The sequence below is a fragment of the Dipodomys spectabilis genome, unplaced genomic scaffold (genome assembly GCF_019054845.1).
Source record: "Dipodomys spectabilis isolate Male_0828 unplaced genomic scaffold, ASM1905484v1 ptg000054l, whole genome shotgun sequence".
Taxonomy (NCBI): domain Eukaryota; kingdom Metazoa; phylum Chordata; class Mammalia; order Rodentia; family Heteromyidae; genus Dipodomys; species Dipodomys spectabilis.
Genome location: NW_024870731.1, coordinates 20,197,865 through 20,224,548, shown reverse-complemented (window position 1 = coordinate 20,224,548; position 26,684 = coordinate 20,197,865). Strand labels below are relative to the sequence as shown.

The 26,684-nt window shown below is 39.8% G+C and overlaps 1 protein-coding gene and 1 non-coding gene across 26 annotated transcripts in view; both read right to left on the bottom strand.

Annotated features, from left to right (window-relative positions):
* Positions 1–26,684, bottom strand: part of LOC122108226 (sarcolemma associated protein) — a 123,439-nt gene that overhangs the window by 90,298 nt on the left and 6,457 nt on the right. The gene's annotated exons all lie outside the window — the stretch shown is intronic.
* Positions 11,165–11,313, bottom strand: LOC122108269. The gene has a single exon (XR_006147510.1). It is a non-coding gene; the product is annotated as a small nucleolar RNA SNORA57 (small nucleolar RNA).

Sequence of the window (26,684 nt, the reverse complement as noted above, 5' to 3'; positions counted from 1 at the left end):
TATAAGAAGGAGAACAAGGCAAGACACTAAAATTCTCTCAAGATGGTCAAAGTCTGGTATAGACTAAGACTAGAGATACTTATCCAGATGCTGGTAGTTCACACATGTAATCCTAGCTACTCAGGAGGCTGAGATCTGAGGATCAGGTTCAAAGCCCGCTCAGGCAAGAAAGTTCATGATACTCTTATACCAAGAAGTCAAAAGAGAGCTGTGGCTCAAGTGGTAGCAAACTAGTCTTGAGCACAAAAGTTCAGAGGCAGTGCCCAGACCCTGAGATCAAGCCTCAGGACTGGCACACGCATGCATGTGTGTATGTGTATGTGCATGCATGTGGGTGCACACACACACACATGCTCCCCCCGCTCCCGCCCCCAGTTAGAGATACTTGATTCTGGCAAGAATGTGGAGAAATTGCATTCTTATATACTATGCATGAAAGTATAAGCTGATACAATTTTTTTGGAAATGACAGAAATATCTATTAGAGTATTTAATGCTTATACCTTTTCACTCAGTAATTCCACATTTGGACATCTAACATATGGTAATACTAAAATATGCACCCATGTCTTGGCAAACTCATCAATACCTTCATTGAAACAAGGTTAGTAGGAGTTGAAAACTTGAAACAACCTTAATGCCCATCCAAACTGTATTATAAACCAGTCATGGTGGCTCACACCTGTAATCCCAGAACTCAAGAGAATGAGGTAGGATGGTTGACAGTTTGATTGCAGCCTGGATTATATAGCAAAACCCTGTCTCTAAAAGTAACAAAACAAAGAAACAAGCAAACAAAACCTGTATAATCATTTGGTGAAATATACCAAAATTGGCTAGGCATGGTGAATGCCTGTAACCCTAGTACTTGAGAGAAGTAAGGAGGATTTGGGACTCTGAGACCAATCTATCCTACATAGTGAGTCCAAGGCCAGTCCAACCTTCTTAAAAAAAAAAAAATGTGTGCAAGCAGCCCTGGTTGACTCCTGCCACCATGTATCTGACACTTGTTTTTGCTCATTGGCTGGTACCTTACCACCTGAGCCACACCTCCAATACCAAGAAACATTTTTTTTTGGTCAGTCGTGAGTCTGAACTGTGGGCCTGGGTGCTGTCCCTCAGCTCTTCAGCTCACAGCTAACGCTCTACAACTTGAGCCATAGTGCCACTTCCAGCCGTTTCCATTTATGTGGTGCTGAGGAATCAAACCCAGGGCCTCGTGCATGCAAGGCAAGCATTCTACTACTGAGCCACCTTCCCAGCCCCATAGAAACATTTTAAAGACATCTTTATTAGCCTAGTTAGAAGAAATCTGGGCTTGATATATAAATTTGACTATCGTTAGAATATGAACAGAATTTAATGTGGAAAAGAAGAAAATCACCAAGAAGGTGAGCAGATAGGCCACAGGTCCAAGGTCTCAACCCTGAAGCAAGTTCAGAGCTTACAGAGATAAACACCAATCAAAGAAAACAAAATAGGAGTATGTCCTGGAAGCTTTGTGAATGGTATTTTCAAAGGATGTGGGAAAAGTCAACTATCAGATGATACTGATCAATTAAGTAAGGTGAGGTACAAAAAATAACCACTGGAGACAGCAACCTGGAAGCCACTGATAGCCTTGATAAGAATAGTAGTAGTGAAAAAGAAAAAAAGAACAGAACACATAATAGAGGAGAATAATTTATGAGGAAATGTACAGAATGAGAGAGCAAATATATAAACAAAAGACTATGAAAGTAGACCAAAAGAAAATAGCTAGAAGGCAAGTAGAGACCAGAGTTTTTTTTTTTGGTTGATGTTGTTTTTTCTTCTTGGTCAGTTGTGGGGCTTGAACTCTGGGCCTGGGCACTGTCCCTGCTCTCTTCAGCTCAAGGAGAGCACTCTACCACTTGAGCCACAGCGCCACTTCCAGTTTTCTAGTGGTTTATTGGCGATAAGAGTCTCATGGACTTTCCTGCCCAGGCTGGCTTTGAACCGCGATCCTCAGATCTCAGCCTCCTGAGTAGCTAGGATTACAGGCATGAGCCACTGGTGCCGGCTCAGTCTGAGAATTTTTAATAAGGCAAATATTATACTGTTTTATATATTAACAAGAATGATCCTGTAGAGAGGAAGACTACAGATCTCATCCTTGGGAATCAGAGGCTTCCTAACACAGGAATGCCATGCTGAGCCATGAAAGCTGAATAAGAGTGAGTCACGATGTGTGGGGAGGAGATTAAACAGTAGGAGCGACAGGTAAGAAACAGCACAGCACGTGGGCTGGTGAGGGAAGAGGGTTAGTATGGCTGCCAGGTAAAATATAAAGACAAAAGGACAGGTGAGTCCAGAGAGCTAAGCAACTGCAGAGCCTTGTTAGACATATCAAGCAGTATAATCTTCACAACAGAGATGATACAGGATTTAGCATTATAGTGGCTAGGCAGGGAGGTACTGAGTTCTAAAAAAAATACTCCATTCTGAGTGAAAACAGTGTAAAGTATACTAGATTAAAGGCTTGGAGACATGTTATAAGGCTGTTCAATAATAAGGCTCTGAGGGGCTGGAAAGGTGGCTCAGTGGTAGAGCGCTTGCCTTGCATGCTTGAGGCCCTGAGTTCGATTCCTCAGCACCACATAAGCAGAAAGAAAAAAGCCAGAAGTGGTGCTGTGGCTCAAGTGGTAGAGTGCTAGCCTTGAGCTGAAGAGCTGAGGGACAGCGCCCAGGCCCAGAGTTCAGGCCCCATGTCCAGACCCAAAAAAAAATAAATAAAAAAATAATAATAATAATAAGGCTCTGAACAATGATTAAAGGTAGCTAAAAGAGCTTTACAGATCCTATGGGCTGATGTTAAAGTAAAAGTTTCCAGATTAGGCTACTGATAATACCATTATCTGTTTTCAGAAATACTAAAGGGAAGAAAGCTAATAAATGAATCAGTTTGGGATATTTACCCTCAGATTCTGTATAGGATATCCAATGAGTTAAATGTAGACAGATAGACATAAAACTCAGACATTAAGGCTCAATATATCTTTGAATGGTCCTTAAAAGTATACAAGTAATCCAAAAATCACACGGAAAGGGGCTGGGAAGGTGGCTCAGTGGTAGAGTGCTTGCCTTGCATGTATGAGGCCCTGGGTTTGATTCCTCAGCACCACATAAGCAGAAAGAAAAAAGCCAGAAGTGGCGCTGTGGCTCAAGTGGTAGAGTGCTAGCCTTGAGCTGAAGAGCTGAGGGACAGCACCCAGGCCCAGAGTTCAGGCCCCATGACTGGACCCCCAAAAAAAAAAATCCCACGGAGAAAACAATGACTGACACTCTAGAAACATCAACTTTAATAAGAAACCAGTGGAGAAAATGCTTGAAGAAATTTCAGATTGAATAGTCAGAAATATATGAGGAAAATCAAGAAAAGTAACACCAAAGAGGCCAGGAAAATAGCCAAGGGCTAGTTAGCAACTCTACAGTACATAAAGAGAAACCATGGTAGACCAAATAAGTAGTGAGAGATGAGAAGAATTCAGTCACACCCATAGCCTAGACGGTCTAATTCTACTCTATTCACTTGTTTCACATATTACCTCCTACCCACAACTTCATGTAAACTCAACTGTAAAAATCATATCGTCCTATATATGGATGGATGGATAATGTAGAGAACACTAATGCTAGTAGCGACATAATTTATTATCAACACAAAAGTTGATCAGAAATGGAAAAAATATTTCATGGTAGAAGAAAAAAATATGAGAAGAATTGAATAGGCAATGATTCCTCTTTTCAGTGTTGAGGACAGAACCCAAGCCCTAGTATATGGTAGGCAATCATTCTATTTCTCAGCTACATCCCCAGCCTGAAAATGTATCCAGGCTGGTCTTGAACTCAAGATGCTTCTGCCTTATCATCTTTGCCTCATTAGTACTGGTGTGTACCACACAACTGGCTCAACTTTCATTTCTTGCTTTTAGTTTACCACTTTTTGGTAGACAATTTGTCAAACTAAACATAGTTTATTTGGGGATGACTGTATTGCATTATACTAAGAGTGATTCAAATGTTTGGCCCCACCTATACCGAAGAACTTCACAAAGAACTTTATAAAACCAACAGGAAGAGTATTTTCAGATGAGTCCCCGAAGCAAAATTAATGAAGAGTAGAAAGGCCATCACAGAATTATTTATGGGAATGGGAAAGTTAACAGCATTTTCTTGGAGAAGGGTCAGGGAAACTCCCAAGGTGTGAGTCATTAGATTAAAGAATAACTAGATTTAGGAGTCAGAGCTAGAAAATCAGGATTCTGACAAAAGCAGAACAAACACAAAGTTCCCTAGGCCAGAAAGTAAAAAAAGTTGTGTTGGGTTATTACCTTCAGAGTTTGGGTGAGTCAAAGAGAAGGAGTGGAGAGGAAGGCCTGACCAGACTTGACTTCAACACATGGGAAAATTATAGCCGCATTCTTATCTTTTAGTTTATTCCTTCCCTTACTAATTTGCCCCTAAAACATTCAAGAAAACTACCATGAAAGTTATCTCAGAATCACTGAACATATCATGTTAATTAACAAATTTTGCTAATTTAACAACAAATAACTTGTATACATGAGTATGTTTTTATTTTTCCAGAGTGCTGGAAGTGGAACCCAGGGTCTCACACATGCAAGACAGACAGACAGGCCTTACCATTGAACTACACTCATATACTTGAATCTTCATCTTTTTGGTGGGAAGGAGTTGGAGCAATGTCCCACTATGTAGCTAGGCTGGCCTTCAGCCCACTGTGTAACTCAGACTGCCTTCAGACTGGCAATCTTCCCTTCTTTTGCCTCAAACTCTGAAGTGCTGGGATTACAGGCTTGTACTACCATGCTCAGCTTGATATATATCTTGAGTGAACTGCCTATTTAATTCCTTGGTGTGTTCATCGAAAATTATCTTGATGACCACTTTTTATATGGGATTTATATTAAATTTTATGTGTTATATCTATTCATTTTCCTGTCGATGAAATCAAATCACGTGGCCTCACTAATTTTGACATTCTCCTTGGAATTAAAGTTTAAATTTAAAAAATCTTGTTATCAATAAACTCTAAAGTAGATTCTGTTATTATACTGCATACTTTAGAATCTCGCATATGCCTGCTCCAATCATTTCACTTCAGCTTTTATCATTCAATTATGTATTTCTCCTCAGGTACAGAACTATCATCTATTTTTAAGACACTTTCTCTGGTTAAAAGGAATTCCACTCATAGTTATTCCACCCAAGAGAAGTAAAAGCTACCAAGAATTATACACAAATGTTTCTAACAGCATTGCTGAAAATTACGAAAACATGGAAGCAATACAAATGTTTATCAACCACTGAATAAACAAAATTTGGTATGTCAGCAATAAAAATGAATGAACTATTGATACATTCTGTAACATGGATGAATCATGAAAATATAAAGCCAAGTGAATGAAGCCAGATTCAGAAGACAGCACATTGTATAAAATTTCCAGAAAATGCAAAGCTATAGAGACAGAAAGCAGATCAGTGCTACCTGAGCTTGGTTATTTATTGGTAGCAGTGAGTCTGCAAATGAGCATAAGAAGTTCCTTAAGTAAGAGAATGTTTTACAGCTAGTTTATAAGGATGGTTACTGAGGTGCACACAAATATTAAAAATAAGGACTAGGATAGGGCATGCTGAATTCAATCCTCAGCATATAAAGGGGGAAATTACTAAAAAAAAAAATCAATGACAAAGTACTCAGCTTAAATTTGTGAACTTAGATATGGAACTAGGAAAACAGAGGGGATGGGTGGAATTGGGAGAAAGGGAGTATCATAAAAAGGGTAACATTGTGGGCTGGAAATATGGTTTAGTGGTAGAGTGCTTGCCTAGCATGCATGAAGCCCTGGGTTTGATTCCTTAGTACCACACAAACAGAAAAAGCCAGAAGTGGGGCACAGTAGCTCAAGTGGTGCTGTTATTCAAGTGGTAGAGCCTTGAGCAAAAGAAGCTTAGGGACAATGCCCAGGCCCTGAGTTAGAGCCCCAGGACTGGCAAAAAAAAAAAGTTTGGGGGGGAGAATTGACTAAGATGCATTGTACTCATAAACTGACATGTTCAACTGAAACTCCTTTACACAGCTACTTAGAGATAATAAAAAAGAACTTTTAAAAACAGTACTTAACTTACATTAATAAAGGGAGATTTTATAGAACATGATTATATTTCAATGAAGCTGTCTTTTAAAAGCAATAAACAGAAAAGGTTAAAAATTATGAACATACATTTTTCCCCACTCAGCGTCTTCTATGGAGCAAAGCTAGTCTCAAACTTTTGATCCTCCTGTCTTAGCATCCTGATTGATAGGATTGGTGCTGTGTGTTCCTAACCAGAACACATATACACATTTTAAACAACCTTGAAATATATAAATTTAAGCAACTCAATCTGCTACTGAGAAAAAGCAAAAAGCTTTTTGGGGGGCACAAGTCCTAGGGCTTGAACCCTGAGCTTAGGTACTGTCCCTAAGTGCTGGTAAAGTGCTTAAGATTAGCACTTTACCACTTTGGTCATAGGTCCACTTTTGGCTTCTTGACAGTTACTTGGAAGTAAGAGTCTCACGGACTTTCCTGCCCCAGCTAGCTTTGAACCTATATCCTCAGAATTCAGTCTACTAAATAGCTAGGATTATAGGAGTAAACCACCAGCGCTCAGCCAATCTTGTTGCTTTTTCAGATAAGGTATCAACCTAACTTTACATGGGACGGACATGAACTACAATTTTTCTGTCTTTGCTATGTACCATACCTAGCACCAGTCTCTTACACATATATGAAGGTATGGACATTTTTTACAAAAAAAAAGCTAGCAAACACAAAAAGGCAACAAAATGTTTAAAGAGAAATCTCACAAATGTGAGGAACACACTCTGTAATTAATAGGACCCAACAACTAGCAGATAGGAAAGATACAAATTTTTAGGGGATGAGTTAAATCTCAAAGAAAACAGAGTAAGATATTTGACAGGCAGAGAGGAACTCTCTCACATCTAATGTATAACTTACACAAAACATTTTAAAAAACCTGTGGCAAGTAAGGTCAGAAAGTGGCTCCAATGGCTGCATTGTCAAGCTAGAAGCCTCACTACCGACCTCTCTCTTGTGATGGAAGTTAGCTAAGTATGTTTTATGAACCAAAGTTATTATAATTAGCAAAAACAAAAATCTTTCCATTTATTATAAGTAACAAATTGTATCCTCTGACTGTAGCAGACTCCTTTGGCTTCTTGGCAATGCTGCTCAGCTGGGTAATACTCTATTGAGAAGTAAGCCCTATAGTAGGCTGCCACTCCAAATACACTGTGTTGGTACTTATGAAGATACAAGAATAAATGTATTAAAATGTAATTTCACTCTTACCCCCATAAGGAAAAAATATAACTATCTTTATTACAATGGCCATTATAAACTTAATCACAAAGTGATTTGCTCACTGACAAAAATTTCCAAAACAATGCAACAGATGAATCACTATTTACTGAAAAACTTCAATTTTTACCATGGGCAAAAGCATGTGACCCGATCTAAGATCAAATTAAGGAAAAAAGGGCTTGGGGTATGGCTCAAGTGGTAAAAACTTGTGAGACAGAGTTTCATTCTTCAGTACTGCAACCACATATCTATCTATTTCTTTCTTTTCTTCTTTTCTTTCTCTCTCTCTCTCATTCTTTCCTCTCCTTTCTTTCTTCACACCAAGAGAAAATAAAAGTAAAATAAATGCTACAATGGCATGTAAGTGAAAAAGTTAAGCATACCACTGTACACAGAATAAGTCTATAAACTCTGGCTCACGCCTATAATCCTAGCTACTCAAGAGGCTCATATTTGAGGTTTGTGGCTCAAAGCCCACCCAGTCTGGAAAGCCCATGAAAATCTTATCTTCAATTAACTACCAAAAATGCTGTAAGTGGGGGCTGGGAAGATGGCTCAGTGGTAGAGCGCTTGCCTTGCATGCCTGAGGCCCTGGGTTCGATTCCTCAGCACCACATAAGCAAAAATGAAAAAAGCCGGAAGTGGCGCTGTGGCTCAAGTGGTAGAGCACTAGCCTTGAGCTGAAGAGCTGAGGGACAGCGCCCAGGCCCAGAGTTCAGGCCCCACAACCGCACCCAAAAAAAAAAAAAAAAAAATGCTGTAAGTGGAGCTGTAGCTTAAGTGGTCAAGTGCTAACCTTGAGCAAAGAAGCTTTGGTACAGCACCCAGGCCCCAAGTTCAAGCCCCAGGACCAGCACACATACATACACATGCACACATGCATGCATACTAGGTAAAAATGCTAGGATTCATGCTCAGGAGGGTAAGATCTGAGAACTGAGTTTGAAGCAAGCAGGGGCAGCCTGGTTTCCAATTAACCAGCAAAACTCTGTAACTTGGAGGTGACTCTAGTGCTAAGAATGCCAGATATGTCTCAGTTCAAGCCCAAGACACTCAGTTCAAATCCAATATCAACATAAACACTCGTGTGTGCGTGCACACACACACGCAGAATTTAAAATGTGAACTAAAGCTTGTATCATTAAGCTTGTGTCATTAAGTGAATCTATTTCCATTTAGTAAAGTTTAGTAAATGCTGTGAATTTTGAGATCTCTATTAGTCATTAGAATTCTGATTTTTGAGTCCTTGATCTCAGCTGATTTAGGTAAGTTTAAGCAATTTTTATAGTTTTTCTAGTAGTACCAAAGTTCATTTGACAGGATTCCTGATTGTTTTTGTTTGTTTGGAGGCTTTTTGCAGTATCAGAGATCAAACCCAGGCTTTGTGCATAAGCAACCACTCCACCGCTGAGCTTCCACCCATAGCCCTATTTGAGTTTTTTAAAAAATAAATTATTCATACCTTAACTTTTTTTTTTCCTTCTCCAACTGTTTTTCAACACTGAAAAGCTTAACACTGTTTCAGGCATGTTATGTTATCTTATTGGCAGAGCCACATTTACACTAAGGAAGTGACTGTGCAGATTCTAGATTTTGACATACATGCTTTGTAGGTGGGCATTGTGCAAGTAAACAGTACTAAGACTCTAAAATATAAACGAAATAGTATTGTTTTGTTTTTTGTTTTTGTGCTGGTCCTCGGGCTTGAACTCAGGGTCTGGGTGCTGTCCCTGAGTTTCTTTTGCTCAAGGTCATGCTCTACCACTTGAGTCACAGCTCCATCTTTGGGTTTTTGTTTTTTTGTTTGTTTGTTTTTGGTAGTTTAGTGGAGATAAAGAGTCTTACAAACTTTCCTTAGATTCAACTAGGTGCCTAGCTTGTACATTTGTTGTTTTCTTTCTTAAAAATTAAGGCTATAAACTGATCATAGTGGTATATACCTATAATCCCAGCTCCTAGGGAAGCTCAGGTTGGACGATCTTGAGTTCATGGTCAGCCAGGGCAATCTTAACATGACCCTTCTTTCAATCCTCCACCCCTCAAAAAGTAAGAAAATTGCCAAACACTTACCCTGGGTTCCAACTCTCTCTCTCAAAAAAAAAAAATTATATATATATACATATATATATATATGTATATATATATATACACACACACACATATACATATACATATATATCTCCAGGCATCAGTAGCTCACACCTGTAATCCTAGCTACTCAGGAGGCTAGATTGGAGAATCACAGGTTCAAAGCTAGCCTGGACAGGAAAGTCCATGAGACTCTTACCTCCAATAAATTACTAAGAAAAGTAGGAAGGGGAGTTGTGGCTCAAGTAGTAGAGCACTATCTTTGAGCAAAAGAAGCTCAGGGACAGTGTCCAGGCCCTGAGAGTTCAAGTCCCAGGACTGACAAAAAAAAAAAAAACCCTCCCCTTGTTCCCTTTTCCGAAGATGGAAAAGTTTATACACATACATATATAGGTTTATACACATACATATATGTGAGTATACGTAAAGTATATATACATGTAGGTATATACATATACATATGTACTCAGTATATCTTTTATTACTTTCATCTTTAAATATATATATTTCAAAATTACGTTGAGCAAAGTAAGCCAGACTCAGAAAGACTAAGGGAACATGTTTTCTCTCTTATGAGGTTGTTAGATCTAAGTACAAACATATAAACACATATAGGATCATATGTCTATATAAACCACCAAAGTGAGTAACGTATGGTATACACAGGAGTAAGATCCATGGCGTAACTAACCTCACTGAACAAGACAGTTTTAATGAGTCTCAGCAAGCTGAAACATGTTGAGGTGAGTGGAGGCTAATGGAAAGAGGGTAAGGTGAATAGTCATAAGACTCAATGTACATATGTGAAGTAGGAAGCGATGAGACTGGTAGGACAAGGGTTAAGGAAAATGATGGAAGGGGTAACTCTGATCAAGATGATTGTACACATAAATGTGCATGTTAACTGAAGTCATCTGTTTGACCATAACAATAAGTAAGTTAGGGCTGAGAATGTGGCTCAGTGTTAAGAGTGCTCGCCTAGCATGCATGAGGTCCTGGGTTTGATTCCTCAATGCCACATACACAGAAAGAGCCAGAAGTGGTGCTGTGGCTCAAGTGGTAGAACACTAGCCTTGAGCAAAGGCAGCTCAGGTTCAGTGCCCAGGCCCTGCCCAGGACTGGCAAAAATTAATTAATTAATTAAAATCAAATAAATTTTCATATTCGAATATTATTCTCTAAAACAAAAAAAATGTTTTCTCTAATCTCTGTTCCAGACAACTTATGTTTTTCTAAGTTTAGGGTGAATTTTTTTTCTAATCCTGGGGCTTGAACTGGGCCTGGGCGTTGCCGCTGAGTTTCTTTTTTTGCTCAAGGCTTGTGCTCTACCACTTGAGCCATAGCTCTACTTCTGGCTTTTTTTTTTTGGTCAGTCATAGAGCTTGAACTCTGGGCCTGGGCGCTGACCCTTAGCTCTTTAGCTCAAGGCGAGGGCTCTACCACTTGAACCACAGTACTACTTCCGGTTTTCTGGTGATTAACTGGAGATAAGAGTCTCACCTACATTACTGCCCGGGGTTGGCTTTGAACTGCGCTCCTCAGATCTCAGCCTTCTGAGTAGCTAAGATTACAGGTGTGAGCCACAAGCTCCAGGCTAGGGTGAAATTTTCAATAGCTCTCTCTAGTCAAACTTAATTTCTTTTTTTCTTTTTTTTTTTTTTGATGCGTGTCCCGGCGCTTGAGGATAGAACCGGCGTACGAGAAGCAGCCGGCACCAAAGACATGACCCCGAGAGGGCTCGAGCCCTTTCCTTCTGCCTCTGTACATAACGGAGATCGGGACTGCACGCCCGCTCCCCGCCAAGAAATTGGGGGCTCAAACTTAATTTCTAACTTCCTAGAATATACAATACTTCCACATACATGACCTCATTAAACAGCCTTCAAGCCACCCTATTATGGTTTGAATTGAAAGCTTGATACTCACTCTAATGTTCAGAGTGAGACTTTCAGGAAGTAAAGGGCTCTGCTTTATCTATCTATCAATTCTTGATAGATTCACAAAATTGATTAAGACTATTGGAGGTAGCCGGGTGCTGGTGGCTCACGCCTGTAATCCTAGCTACTCAGGAGGCTGAGATCTGAGGATCGCGGTTCAAAGCCAGTCCGAACCAGTTTGGGCAGGAAAGACCATGAGACTCCTATCTCCAATAAACCACCCGAAAACCAGAAGTGGCGCTGTGGCTCAAGTGGTAGAGCACACCTTGAGCTGAAGAGCTGAGGGACAGCGCCCAGGCCCAGAGTTCAAGCCCCATGACCGACAAAAAAAAAAAAAAAGACTATCGGAGGTGCAAAAGGTGGAGTGAGATTGGAGAAAGTAGGTCACAGTGTTGTGCCTTTTGTTACCACAGTATAGTTGACATAATTGTTGTGTTTTTGCTTTTCCGGGAACCAGGCTTAAAATCAAGGCCTTGTACTTCATTAGGCTTGCTTGCAAGGCAAGAGCTCATTCACTTGAGCCACTCCTTTACTGGCTCTTAGCTGAAGATGAAGTCTTGAGGACATTTTCTACTCAGATTGGTTTCAAGCCTTGATCTTTCAAGACTCAGCTTCCAGAGTAGCTAGGATTATAGGCATCAGCCACTGGCACTTGGCTTAACATTCCTGGCTTTTTAATGATGAGTGGCTTTCTTCTTCTATGTTTCAGTCTCACCACAGGTCTAAAAGCATTGGAACCAGGCAACCATTGGCTGAAATCTCTGAAATGGTGAGTAAAATTAAATCTTTCTCCTTTAAGTTGGCTTGCTGAAGTATTTTGTTATAGCAACGAAAAACTGAATAACAGATCCCTACCAACAAACTCCAAGGACTACTTTAAATCCATACAAACTAACCTTTGGTCAATAAGAAATGAAGTGATGTTTGAGTGCTATTAACAAGTCCCTTCTCAAAAATTCCCCTCTGCCTGTACCTCACAATCTGATCTTCCTGGCTCTTCTTTCTGTTCTCCCATGTCTGTTTTCCTTTTCTCTGCTAGCTGTTTAAATATTGATCATCTGTAAGGCTTCCCTAGGTGCCACCTTCCTGGAGACCAACAAACTTTCTGGTTGTGTATGGCCTACATCGTTTATTATATAAGTCAATAACTCCCAAGTCTATCTCCTTCCACCTGGATGACTCAGTTGCCATCCTCTCCCCTGCCAACTCCACTTTTATTAAATTTCCTAGGTAGTGTTGAACTTTCAATCATCCTGCTTCAGCCTCCTGAATAGCTGAGATTACAGATGCATATCACGGTACTCAGCTGCTTCTTTCTATAAAAGTATTCATTATACTTCCCTGACTAAGTCTATCATGCATGGCCAAATGACACATTTTGGGTAATGAAATGTGAATGGAAGTGATATATGTCCCTTCTGAATGAAGCTCTAACTAGAAGTCCATAGTTCTACATAACTCTTCCTCCTACACCAAAACATGCTCCATTCTAAAGCTGTCCCTTCATCTTAAATTCCTAAACATAAGCAATAAGGCATCCTTTGTTGTTTTAAGACACTGGGTTTGAAGGTTGTTTGTTAGCATAGTAAGAACTGATACACCTGAGGGGGAGGCTGGGAAGGGAGGTGAAGGGGAAACAAAGGAGGAGGCTGCAATGCTTGGTAAGAAATGTACACATTATCCTGCCCATGTAATTGTAACCCCTCTCTACAGTATGTTCACAAAAAAAAATTAAATTAAATTTAAAAAAAAGAACTGATACACCAAACTAGATGCTTTTCCTCTACAATATCATTTAACATCCAGACATACATGATTATTAAATTACACTATATCTAAAAGTTTTTTATACTGTCTTACTCAAATAGACTAGGTTTCAAAAGGTCAGACACGTTAGATTGTGTTGTTTTTTTGTCTCTACCACCTTAATAGTAGTAGACTGATAAATATTTAGTGAAAGAACTACAAAGATACTTGCATTTTCCAGTAAATGTAGTTTCAAAAGTCAACTAGAAAATATAAAAATAGGGCTGGGAAGGTGGCTCAGTGGTTGAGCGCTTGCCTTGCATGCCTGAGGCCCTGAGTTTGATTCCTCAGCACCACATAAGCAAAAGAAAAAAGCCAGAAGTGGCGCTGTGGCTCAAGTGGTAGAGTGCTAGCCTTGAGTTGAAGAGCTGAGGGACAGCGCCTAGGCCCAGAGCTCAGGCCTCACGACTGGACCCAAAATAAATAAATAAATAAAAATAACATTCTAAAGAAAAGCTGGAGGGGCTGGGAAGGTGGCTCAGTGATAGAGCGCTTGCCTTGCATGCCTGAGGCCCTGAGTTCGATTCCCCAGCATGACATAAGCAAAAAGAAAAAAAGCCGGAAGTGGAGCTATGGCTCAAGTGGTGGAGCGCTAGCCTTGAGCTGAAGAGCTGAGGGACAGCGCCCAGGCCCAGAGTTCAGGCCCCAGGACCGGACCCCCCCCCCCAAAAAAAAGCTGGAGGGGGTCTCATAGCAATTTGTGATTTGTTTTATATAAAGTAAGTTTTCTCTAAAAGGTTTGGGGAAATATATTAATCAGAGAATCCAATCATACCACTGTACTTGTATTCTCTCAATAACCAGGAAGAAAAAAAGGTAGAAAAGTAAATATTAAGAGCATGTACTGTACAATTCACATGCCCCCATGGATCCATTCTTACATATTTTTAGCTACATAATAAACCCAGCCTTATTCAGACTTACTACACACATTTTTGACTAAGCATAGTTAAAAAGATAGCAATCAGAAGAAATTTTTTAAAATATTTAACTTCCTGCATACTTATTAAGCAGCTCAGTTGATATAAAGAAGCGCTCAGTCAGTTCTGAATTATCAGTTGTGTTTAAATTGTTGTGTGATCTGAGGTTTCCCCAACTTTAATTTTATAAGACTATGCCTCCCTAAAAGCAAATGTTGCCTCAAAAAAACAAGGCAAAGTTAATATGCTTAAATTAAGTAATAAAAGTGAAATTTTTATATCTGTTGAAAGTCAACATGTCTTCAGAGGAAGTTGGTTGGTGTCGGAAAAATGAATCACATATTTGCAGTATGGTACTAAATTCTATGCATATACATTTTTTCTTCAACAGCTCTCTCTTTGGTACTGCAGGAATATCATGAGTCTAATGTATACTCAACAGTCAAATTAAGGATTAAACATGATCAAAGTTCAAAATGAAAGAAGGGACAAATCAATGAGAATTACAACAATTGTTAAAATTTCCCAAAGAAAGCATTAAACTTTCACTTTTCCCATTTAGAGCACTAAAAAAATCTAGAACACATCCAAAACATCTCCATATTTGAGATAGTTAAGTAGAAAACTCTCCTTATAATAGCAACAGAAATGGGAACTGTAATAAAAGCAAAAATGTTAAGCATTACATAATTTTAGTGTGAATATGTCAGTACTAGGGGCTTGAAACTCAGGTATTTTTGCTTTTGGCTTGGCTGCTTTGGCTGAAGGCTAGCACTTTATCGCTTGAGACACACTTCTATTTCCTATACAAAGCTTTATTTTGTGTGTTTAAAATGGTGACATCCATATGTAATTCAGATTTACCCAGACCAACTTCGCAGATAATCAGAAAATTCAAAGGAAAGACTGGGGGTTTAGCACAGCTGGAAGACAAGAGTTCTTAGCAAGTGTGAGGACCTGGGGTTTGATCTTCAAAACAAAAAAAGTTAAAAAGTAAAGAAAAAGTGACAGATCAGATTAATTAAATCATAGCATTAACTGCTACAATTGTCAAGAGCAGTATAGTCACAAAACTGGAGCAAAACCTGCAGTAGGTCTTGCTAAAGTAGCTGAACTTGGTATTGCAAGTTTTCTTTTGCAGTCCCAACATCCACATACCAATACTCCAAATATTTGGTTTGAGGAATTATATTTTGACAGCAGGACTTAAATATCAAAGTTAAACACTTGATGTCTGTTAGAGAAAGAGCGTGTACATGAAACACAGAGGCTAACAGCTAGCTAACCAGCAGGCCTACACAAAGCAGCAAATTCCAAAATCAATTTTCTATTAAACTCTGTAATTTCCTTAGCACATCTAAGCTTTCATACTGCTAAGTGACAAAACAGTAATAATAAATATTTGTAAAAGAGGGAAGGCCAGCTATGGTTTCTCATGCCTGTGTAATACCAGCTACTTGGGAGCCAGAGAACAGGAATATTGCAGGCTTTGCCAAGGCAAAAAGTTAGCAAGACCCTCAGTACAACAAAATAAGCCATGTAGTTGTATACATCTTTATCACAGCTATTTGGGAGCTCACAGGTAGGAGGAGGTTCAAGTCCAGGTGGGCCTAGTCAATAGCTTGACCTTATCCAAAAAATAATGTAAAAAAGGACTAGAGACATGGCTCAGATGGTAGAGCATTTGCCCAGTAAGTGCAAAGCCCAGAGTTCAAATTCCAGTACCTAAATAAATATAATACTAATGTTAATGATAAAACCATGACACACTGAGAGTGTTTTTAATCATTTTCTCACACACTATTTAAATAGTTTGTGCATTTTTATATCAGTTTTCAAGATAGCTACAGCTAAAACAAAGGATAAAAGTTTGATACAGTTCTCAAGTCAGATTACTGATAAAGTAGAGGGGAAAAAAGAACTACTAAAATCAAGTATAACCAACTCAAAATGGAACAAAGACATAAGTGTAAGATCTGAAACTTTGAAACTACTAGGAGAAAATATAAAGGAGATGCTTTAGTATGAGCGAAGATGAACCCAAAAAAGCCAATTTAAAAAAAAAACTGACAAATGGGATTATGGAGCTTCTGTGCAACGCAGGCAACTAATGAGTGAAGAGACAACCTACAGAAAAAGAGAACATATTTATAAAGTATTCTTCTGAGAAGAAATTAATTTCTAGAATATACAAGGAACTCAATTGTTCAACAGAAAACAAAACAAAAAACTTCAAATAATTAGATTTTTTAAATGGGCAAATAATCTGAGTAGAAAGTTTTCAAGACAAATAACAAACAAACATATGAAAAATAGGTCCAATGTTACTAATCATCAAGGAAATGCAAATCAAACCTACAATATGATTTCATCCTCAGCTAGAATAACTATTATGAAAAGGAAAAAATAAATACTGACAAAAATATAAAAGAGAACTTTCATCTAATGTTGGTAGGAATGTAAATTAGTACAGCTGTTTTGGAAAACAGGATGAAGGCTCCTAAAAACCATCCGTAGTTGGGTGTGATGGCTCCTCAAATTTATAATCCTAGCTCCTTGCGGGGTAGAGACTGGAAGATGGCAGTTTAAGACTAGTCTGGGCATGAAAGTTCATATCATAAAAGTTCAATATCAGAGCCATAGAGAAAGCACAATAGCAGGCACAGTATCTGCCTGTCATCCCAGTACAAAAAGGAAGCACTAATAAAGAGATCACAGTCTAGACCAGCATAGGCATTAAAAAAAAAAAAAAAGAACATTTGTGCAAAATTAACAGCAGCTAGATGCCGGTGGCTCACACCAGCAGTCCTAGCTACTTAGGAGGCTGAGATCTAGTGATTAGAGCTCAAAGCTAGGCTCAACAAGAAAGCCTATTAAGACTTTTTTTTTTTTGGGGGGGGCAGGGGTGGGGAGGTCAGTCGTGGTGCTTGAACTCTGGGCTTGGGCGCTGTCCCTCAGCTCTTCAGCTCAAAGCTAGCACTCTACCAATTGAGCCACAGACCACTTCCAGTTTTCTGAGTGGTTTATTGGAGATAAGAGTCCTGCCAAGGCTGGCTCCTGAGTAACTAGGATTACAGCACCTGGCTCTTTAAGACTCTTATCTCCAATAAACTGCCAAAAACCCAGAAGAAGAGCTGTGGCTCAAATGCTAGAGTGCCAGCTTTGGGTCAAAGACCTCAGAGACAGAATGCAGGCGCAGACACACACACACACACACACACACACACACACACACACACACACACACACACACACACACACACACACACACACACACACACACACACACACTTAACAACAACAAAAAGTAAAAATTGAGCTATTCCACTAACGGATATATATTTAAATGAACTGAAATCTACACTCATTTATGACAGCACTATTCACAACAGCAAAGATACAGAATCACCCTAGGTGACAATAGGTAAAGAAAATGTGACACACACATACACACACTCACATACATATACACAATCAAGCGTTATTTGAAGCTAAGTGCTGTAGTTAAGTGCTTTACAATCTTAAAGGCCAATATGTTAAGGCTTGGTTGCTAGCTTGTGGCACTACTGTTCAGTGGTGGAACCTTTAAGAAGTAGGGCTGGGCTGGGAAGGTGGCTCAGTGGTAAAGCGCTTGTCTTGCATGCCTGAGGCCCAGGGTTCGATTCCTCAGCACCACATAAGCAAAAAGAAACAAGCTGGAAGTGGCGCTGTGGCTCAAGTGGTAGAGCGCTAGCCTTGAGCTGAAGAGTTGAGGGACAGCGCCAGGCCCAGAGTTCAGGCCCCACGACCAGAACCCCCCCCCCCAAAAAAAAAGAAGTAGGGCTTATTACAGGGAAGCTAAATGGTTGGAAAATGTCCTTTGAAGAGATACTGGGAGCCCAGCCCCTTGTTTGCATCTGCTACCATGAAGTAAGTGGTTTCCTCTACCACACACAATCCCTAAGGATGTACTGCAGCCTCACCACAGGCCCAAAAGTAACAACACCAGACTGACACTTCTGAAATTGAGAGCCAAAATTAACTTTTCCTCCTAATCAGTTGATTTATGACAGGTATTTGTTACAGCAACAAAGCTAAGTCATGAGCAAGTAAACTATAGGTTCATCCAAACAAACATATCACTCCCATACTTTACCAGAGGAGTCAGTGTTCTAACAGAGGGGACAGAAGGGGCACAGGGTAGGAAAGAATAATGGAAGATATGATGAAGAAGCACAACACAATAGTAGGCAATTCCTATGGTGGCAGACCAGAAGTTATCTACTTTCCAGATGCAGCAATGACAATAGTACCAAAGACATCAACCCATACCAAATGCTAGTACTGAGTTATCTAGTGCTCAAGGAATGCTACAGCTGTGTCAGCACCAGACTACTTCTGTGGCATGATTTTGGTTATGAATCTAACATTCAAATTTCTAAACCTGGATGTCCATCCCTCTTTAAACCCTTTGCACATACTTTTTTGCTCTGCTTAAATCAACTATAGGCAGTGCTGGGGAATATGTCTGAAACTATATCCAATACTCCTCTTATAAACTCAACTGCCTCTTAAAAACATCCCTCTGATTTTATGTCTTCTTTTTTTTGTCAGTTGTGGGGCTTGAACGCAGGGCCTAGGCACAGTACTTGAGCTCTTTTTGCTCAAGACTAGTGCTCTACCACTTTGAGTCACAGCACCATGTCCTGTATTCCTGTGATTAATTGGAGTAAGAGACTCATGAACTTTTCTGCCCAGGCTGGCTATTCACTGTGATCCTCAAATGTTGGCCTCCTGAGTAGTGAGGATTACAGGCATAAAACTAGTGCCCAGTTGGTTTTATGTCTTTTAATGCAAATCTTCACATAACAAAACAAACACATATGTTATTCTCTACTTTCAATCTCTAGGATCTAATTCAAATCTACCTTTCTAGACAAACAAGCTGTCCCATCTTTATGATGTAGTGCTCTTTAGTCTTAATTCTTAATATCTCTTAATTCTTCCCTAATTCTTTTTTTTTTTTTTTTTGGCCAGTCCTGGGGCTTGAACTCAGGGCCTAGGTACTGTTCCTGAGCTTCTTTTGCTTATGGCTAGCACTGTACCACTTGAGCTACAGTGCACTTCTGGCCTTTTCTGTATAGATGGTACTGAGGAATCAAACCCAAGGCTTCATGCAGGCTAGGCAAGCACTCTACCACTAAGCATCATTCCCAGCCCTATTCCCTAATACTTTATGGCTGTTTGCTTTTGCTTCCCATATAAACCAAAAGCTCTTTGAAGACTGATGTAACATCTTAATACCTTATTTGCCATGTTGCCTGATATGGCATAACAAGCTTTTACATGTTTCCTGGTTGACTAGATTCTTGCCTTTTAACTTGTCTCCTTTCATTTCCTTTCCTTCAAGTATGTTCTGATTTTTCTTGCTTTTAGAGGGAAACTACACAAACTTAATAGTATTATATAACAGGTATCAATTAAAACTATTTTTAACGTGTTCAAAAGAATTTGCCTACTTATGAAACTCTAAAGACAGATATTCAAACTGGGCATCAGGGGCTCATACCTGTAACCCCAACAACTCAGAAGGATTGAGGGTCCAAAGCCGATCAGGAAGAAAAACCTTCTATCCTCCATTTCCAATTATCCAGCAAAATGTCAGACTGGAGCAAGCTGAGTTCAAGCCCCAGTATTGGGGCACACTTAGAAAAATTAGCATACAGGTATTATTGTGCAAACATACCAATTGAGCTAAGAAGAAAAAAATAGCCACAAGTACATGTCAGGTGCTTTATATAAATTTAAGTGTTTTACATAAACTCTAAATCTAATTAAAACAAGCCAGGTGGTTGCTGCTCACGCCTGAATCCTAGTTACTGAGAAGGCTGAGATCTGAGTATCACAGTTCAAAGCCAGCAGAGGCAGGAAAGTCCATGAGACTCTAATCTCCAATTAACTGCCAGAAAACCAGAAGTGAGGCTGTGGCTCAAACTGGCAGTGCACTAGCCTTGAGCAAAAGAGCTCAGAGACAGTGCCCAGGCCCTGAGTTTAAGCCTCATGACCAATGAAAAAAAAATCCTGACTACAGTTCTATGAGGTGAATTCCATAGCCTTCTTTTCCCTTCCCCCACAACTCCTTTTTCTTTGGTGAGGAGCAATACTAGGAGTGGAATCCAGAGCCTTGCACTTGTGAGGCAAGTGCTCTACCACTAAGCTATATAGCTAAATCTAGAGGAAAAAGGGGGGAGGGGGTAAAGAAAATCTGAAAGTCTCTGGGGAGGAAAGTAGATCTGGTTTTCAAATCTCTGAGTAGTTGAGCACTGGTAACAGAAGCCCAACTGGAGGCAGAATACTTAAATTTTTTGGAGTTTGAGTAGAGTCTGCTAACCTGCGGGTTTGCACTTCCCAGAATAACACATCATTCTCTTCCAGCCCTTTCTGCCTTAACCACACAGTTCCCTCAGGTTAGAATGCATGCTCTATTTTATCCAGCCTGCAAAACTCTATTCATTTTTCAGTGTCTTAAAAACAACTTTTGTGAAGCCCTCTTCATTCCTCCCACATTTTCTGCCCCCATTTCCTGGATAAGGAACACATCACACATCACTCTTTTAGTTTCCTACAAACAATGATTCACAGATAGTTCTATTGTTGAATTGATTTGTACTGTAATTCATTTACAGGACAACTTCCTGGGCATTAGACATGGAGAGATACTAGGTAAAGATTAGAATGCATAATAGACTCATGTTAAGTTCAACTACAATTTAAATATCACTCATTCTAAGAATATTTTATTAGCCTTTATGTGTATGTATTCATCAAAAATTCACTAAAAGTAAAATCTTTATCCTGTACTTCCCAGGTCCAGATTGGGACTATTGCTGTATTACTTAAGCCACAGCTCCACTTGCAACTTTTTGCTGGTTGGAACTAGTGTTTCGGACTTAACTGCCCAGGCTGACTTCAAATCACAATCCTGATTTCAGCCTCCTGAGTATCTAGGATCACAAGCACCTAGCTACAGATTGAGACTGTTAAAAGTGTTATCAACCTTTTTTTTTTTTTTTTTTTTTTTGAGTCTGGTCGCCTGAACTCTGGGCCTGGGCGCTGTCCCTCAGCTCTTTAGCTCAAGGCTAACACTCTACAACTTGAGCCACAGCGCCACTTCTGGCTTTTTTCTTTTTGCTTATAGGGTGCTGAGGAATCAAACCCAGGGCCTCATGCATGCAAGGTAAGCGCTCTACCACTGAGTCACCTTCCCAGCCCCTCAACCATTTCTTTTTTTTTTTTTTTTTTTTTTTGGGGGGGGGGGGGGGTCCGGTCATGGGGCCTGAACTCTGGGCTTGGGCTCTGTCCCTCAGCTCTTCAGCTCAAGGCCAGCGCTCTACCATTTGAGCCACAGCGCCACTTCCGGCTTGTTTCTTTTTGCTTATGTGGTGCTTGGGAATCGAACCCAGGGCCTCAGGCATGCAAGGCAAGCACTCTACCACTGAGCCACCTTCCCAGCCCCCCCCCCTCAACTATTTCTTGATCCTTACATTAGGACTCTAGCAACTTCAAAATTGTACCTAGTAATAAACATTTTAGAATTAAAAACACTAAACTTAGTTCAAAAAACAGGTCTACTCTAGAGTAAGACAGTCACATATAAGAAACAGAGACAAAAATAAAACTATACTGCACTTCAAAATCTTCTGTGCTAATACTACTCACATCTGAATACTCATTCTCTTCCTCTCTTTACCCCATCTGTTTTCAGGAACTACTACTCTACCTAACATTCCATTTTTATGAGCTTGAGATATAATTATACATGCCATACAACTGCCTACTTAAAGTACATGATTCAGAGTTGTACAACCATCACCATAGCCAACTCTTCATTTTCACTATTCCCAAAACAAACCTATCACTATTTTGCAGCCACTCTATTTGTGTGATATCTGAAGCAAGACCAATAGCACAGGCATAGTGGCCGCACGTATAATCCTAGCTACTCAGGAGGCTGAGATCTGAGGATCAAGTTCAAAGCCAGAAGGAAAGTCCACAAAACTCTTATCTCCAAAAAAGCTGAATGTAGAGCTGTGGCTCAAATGGTAGAGTGTGAATCTTGAGCAAAAAAAGTTCAAGGACATCACCCAGGCCATGAGTTCAAGCCCCAGGAGTAGTGCACATGGACATGCAAATGCATAAGCAAGCACGTGCACACCCCTCCACACACACACAAAGTAGATTACATGATGCTACATGAAGTTCAAAATTTGTATCATCAAGCTAAAGACCCAGGAGTCTTGAGTTGCTGTTGTGTTCTTGAGTCCAGTGGCTCTCTGAGGACAGAATTCCTTAGTCTTTTCTCCTAAGGCCTTCAACTATTTCAATGAGGCATGTTACATTACAGGGGGCAACTGGTCTACTCAGTCTACTGGTACAAATGTTAATCACATCTAAGAAATATGTTCATAGAAAAAAAGAAAAACTAGATTGGTATTAGAACAAAACCAGCATACCCAGCCTAGCCAAGTTGATGCATAAAAGTAACTGCCACACTCCTTCTTACTCCTACCACCTAGCAACTACTAATCTACTTCCTCTCTATGGATTTGCATATTATACATTTCATATGAACAAAATCATAGAACATGTGATCTTTTGTATCTGGCTCCTGTTCCCTTTGGAGAGGTTTGCAAGAATCATCATTCATTTACTTTCCTCACAAGTAATATTCCATTATATAATATACTATTCTCATTCATCAGCTGATAGACATTTGGATTGTTCCTATCTTTTGGCTGTTGTTAACAATGTTGGCATAAATATTAATGGTCAAACATTCAAGTTCCAGGTATATACTAAACATTTTAGTATATAAACATTTGCATATTTGTGAAATATTTTCATTTCTGTTTAGTATATACCTTGGAGAAAAACTGTTTGGTCATATAATACTTGGGGGTTTGGGGTTTTTTTTTGTTGTTGTTGTTGTTTTTGCCACTCCTGGGGCTTGAACTTAGGGCCTGGGCACTGTCCTTAACCTTCTCTGTGTTCAAGGCTAGTGCTCCACCACTTGAGCTACAGTGCCACTTCTGCCTTTTTCTGTTTATGTGGTACTGAGGAATCAAACCCAGGGCTTCATGCATGCTAGGCAAGCACTCTACCACTAAGCCACATTACCAACTCGGGTACAATAATTGTATAATATTCCTCTTCAATATCTCCAGTTAACCAGCAAAGCAATCCCCCAAAACAACAACAACAACAAAAAAAAAGCCAGGTGCTGGTAGTTACTGAGTAGGCTGAGATGTGAATATCAAAGTTCAAATCCAGCCCCCACAAGAAAGTCCATGAGGGCTGGGAAGGTGGCTCAGTGATAGAGTGCTTGCCTTGCATGCATGAGGCCCTGGGTTCAATTCCTCAGCACCACATAAGCAAAAAGAGAAAAGCCGGAAGTGGCGCTGTAGCTCAAGTGGTAGAGTGCTGGCTGAAGAGCTGAGGGACAGCGCCCAGGCCCAGAGTTCAGGCCCCACTACCGGACCAAAAACAAAAAACAAAAAACAAAAGAAAGCCCATGAGACTCTTATCTCCAATTAATCACAGAAAAAAACAGAAGTGGTGCTGTGGCTCAAGTAGTAGAGTGCTAGGCTTAAGCAAAAGGAGCTTGGGGACAGCATTCAGGCCCAGAGTTCAAGGCCCAGGACTGGCAAATAAAAAAAAGAGAAGAAAAAGCTAGAATGAAGGTATGGCTCAAGTGGTAAAGCACTAGTAGTGAGCAAAAAGCCTGAGCAATAACTCAAGGCCTTTAATTCAAATTAGTGAAAACCTACCTGAAGCTAGGCACGGTGATGCATGCCTGTAATCTCAGCTGCTCAGAAGATAGAGGCCGAAGAATCACTAGGCTACGTAATGAAAAAGAAAATGCTGAGGACATTGCTAAGGAGAACTCTTGCCTAACATGTTCAAAGGCAAAAGGAGAAAGATTGGAGTTACAGCTTAAATGGTACTACACAAGCACAAGGCCTTGAGTTCAAGCACTACTACCAAAAAAAAAAAAAAAGAATAAATAAAATTGTTGTTTTTTTGCCAGTCATGGTGCCTGAATTCTGGGCTTGGGCACTGTCCCTCAGCTCTTCAGCTCAAGGCTAGTGCTCTACCACTTGAACCACAGCACCACTTCCAGCTTTTTCTGCTTATGTGGTGCTGAGAATCGAACCCAGGGCCTCACGCATGCAAGGCAAGCACTCTACCACTGAGCAACCTTCCCAGTCCCAAATAAATAAAATTTTACATGGTCAAATAATTTTTTCCAAGATTGCTTCATTCATTTGTATATATTCTAAAACCCAAATCTGATGCTTAAGTGCATGCCAAAAACAAAATGTATTGTTAGGAGGCACATTTAGAAAAATGTTAGCTGACTCAGAAATAATTACCTTGAGGTTTTTCAGTCTTTGAAGCTCTAAAACATGACAAACATTTGGGTTTGCATCACAAGACAAAAGCTAAGTCATCTTTGAAGATAACCAAAAGACATACTTTATTATAAAAATTGTTATTTTATTTATTTTTTTTTTTTTTTTGGTTGTGGGGTCTGAACTCTGGGCCTGGGTGCTGTCCCTCTGCTCTTCAGCTCAAGGCTAGCACTCTACCTCTTGAGCCACAGCACCACCTCCAGCTTTTTCTGCTTATGTGGTGATGAGGAATCAAACCCAGGGCCTCATGCATGAAAGGCAAACACTCTACCACTAGGCCACCTTCCCAGCCCTAAAATTTTTCTTTTTTTTTTTGTCAATCGTGGGGCTCGGACTCTGGGCTTGGGTTCTGTCCCTGTGGCTCTTCAGCTCAAGGCGAACACTCTACCGCTTAAGCCACAGCACCACTTCCCATTTTCTAGTGGTTTATTGGAGATAAGAGTCTCATGGACTTTCCTGCCCGGGCTGGCTTTGAACTGCGATCCTCAGATCTCAGCCTCCTGAGTAGCTAGGATTACAGGCATGAGCCACCGGCACCCAGCTAAAATTGTTGTTTTTTAAGAAGATAGTTCGAATAAATGTCTAGCACTTGACTTTATTAAGGGGAAACAAAGTCTATATTCTAGTTCTAACTACCTTAGTTACTACTACATGGTTGTCTTGTGTAAATAATTCTAAATACCAGACTCTATTGAACAAAAGGGAGCCAGGCTGTTGCTGCTCTACACCTCTCCTAAGCATCCCTTCTACAAGTGTTATACAGATCACATGAAGTAATTATCTCTACCAAGGAAGTAGTTTTACCTAATAATGGATATATATGTAATAGCTCAAAACTAGTATCATCAACCACAAAATGTGCAATCCCAAAACACCTGGAGAAGTGTCTTGCATAGTGTGCAAGTGTTTTGCACATTCCTCTGAGAATGAACCCAGAGGAGTTTATGACAAGCAAGTGTCCTACCTACCACTTAAGTCACATCCCTAGTCCTTTTCCGTAATAATTTTATTTTTGATACAGGCTCTCACAACCTTTGTCTTGGCTGGCCTGCAACTCCTGATCCTTCACTCCTTGGGATTACTGGCATGTACTACCATGCCCAGCTGCAATTCTCAAAAAGTAAAAATTGTACAAAAACTAGATATTAGTAACTGAGTCCATGATCTCAAATTAAGAACTTGAATGACCTCTGCCCTAACCCTCCAGGGGTTTGCAGAAATTCAGACTGCACTGTCAGCAATTTACTCATTCCAACATTTACATAGTGCCTATTCTTTATTCTCAAGAGCACACATCTGGCAGGACAATAGTAAATTTGCATTATACTTATTTTGTTGCCTACAACCCTAAAAAGAAATCATTTGCAAAGCTCTACAGGCATATATAGAGAGAAGCAATTATTTCATCATAGACTGAGAGTCAGAGCAAGTTTCACACAAGAACTAAGCCTTGAGGGATAGGGAAGAGGTCATTCTGGAAGAGTAAACATCGAAAAAGGCCTTGTTCTAGGAACAGTAAGCACTTTCTACAGCTAGTTTGAGATGAAGGGAAAAGAGTAACTGAAGATGAATGTGGGAAAAAAAAGAAAACAAAGCTGGAAAGAAGGAAATGAGATGCATGTTTTAATTTTAAAAATTAATTGGACAAAAAAAATCAAGATTTTTTTAGCAGGGCCATAAATTATCTATAGTACTAGTAAGAAAAGTACATACTGAAGGAGAGAAAAAGTCTTCAGAACATTTCAGCAGCTATTAAATGTCACCCTTGTTCTTCCCAACTCAACCCTACCCACTCTACCACTTTTTTTTTCCACTGCTGGGGATGGAACCCATGACCTCAAGTATGCTAAGTAAGCTCTCTACCACTGAGCTATATGATCAACCAGCCTTTCTGCATTCCAAGAACTTTAAAAACCAATCTCACAATCTTTTCACTTAAACCCTAAATGACAGACACTCTCCTTCCTATTTATCAAAGAGAATAGAGAGTAAGCTCTAAAATAAATAACACTTAAGAAAACCAAATAGGAGTCTGAGAAGGTAAAGAGTGAATTTAATCTAAGAAGTCAA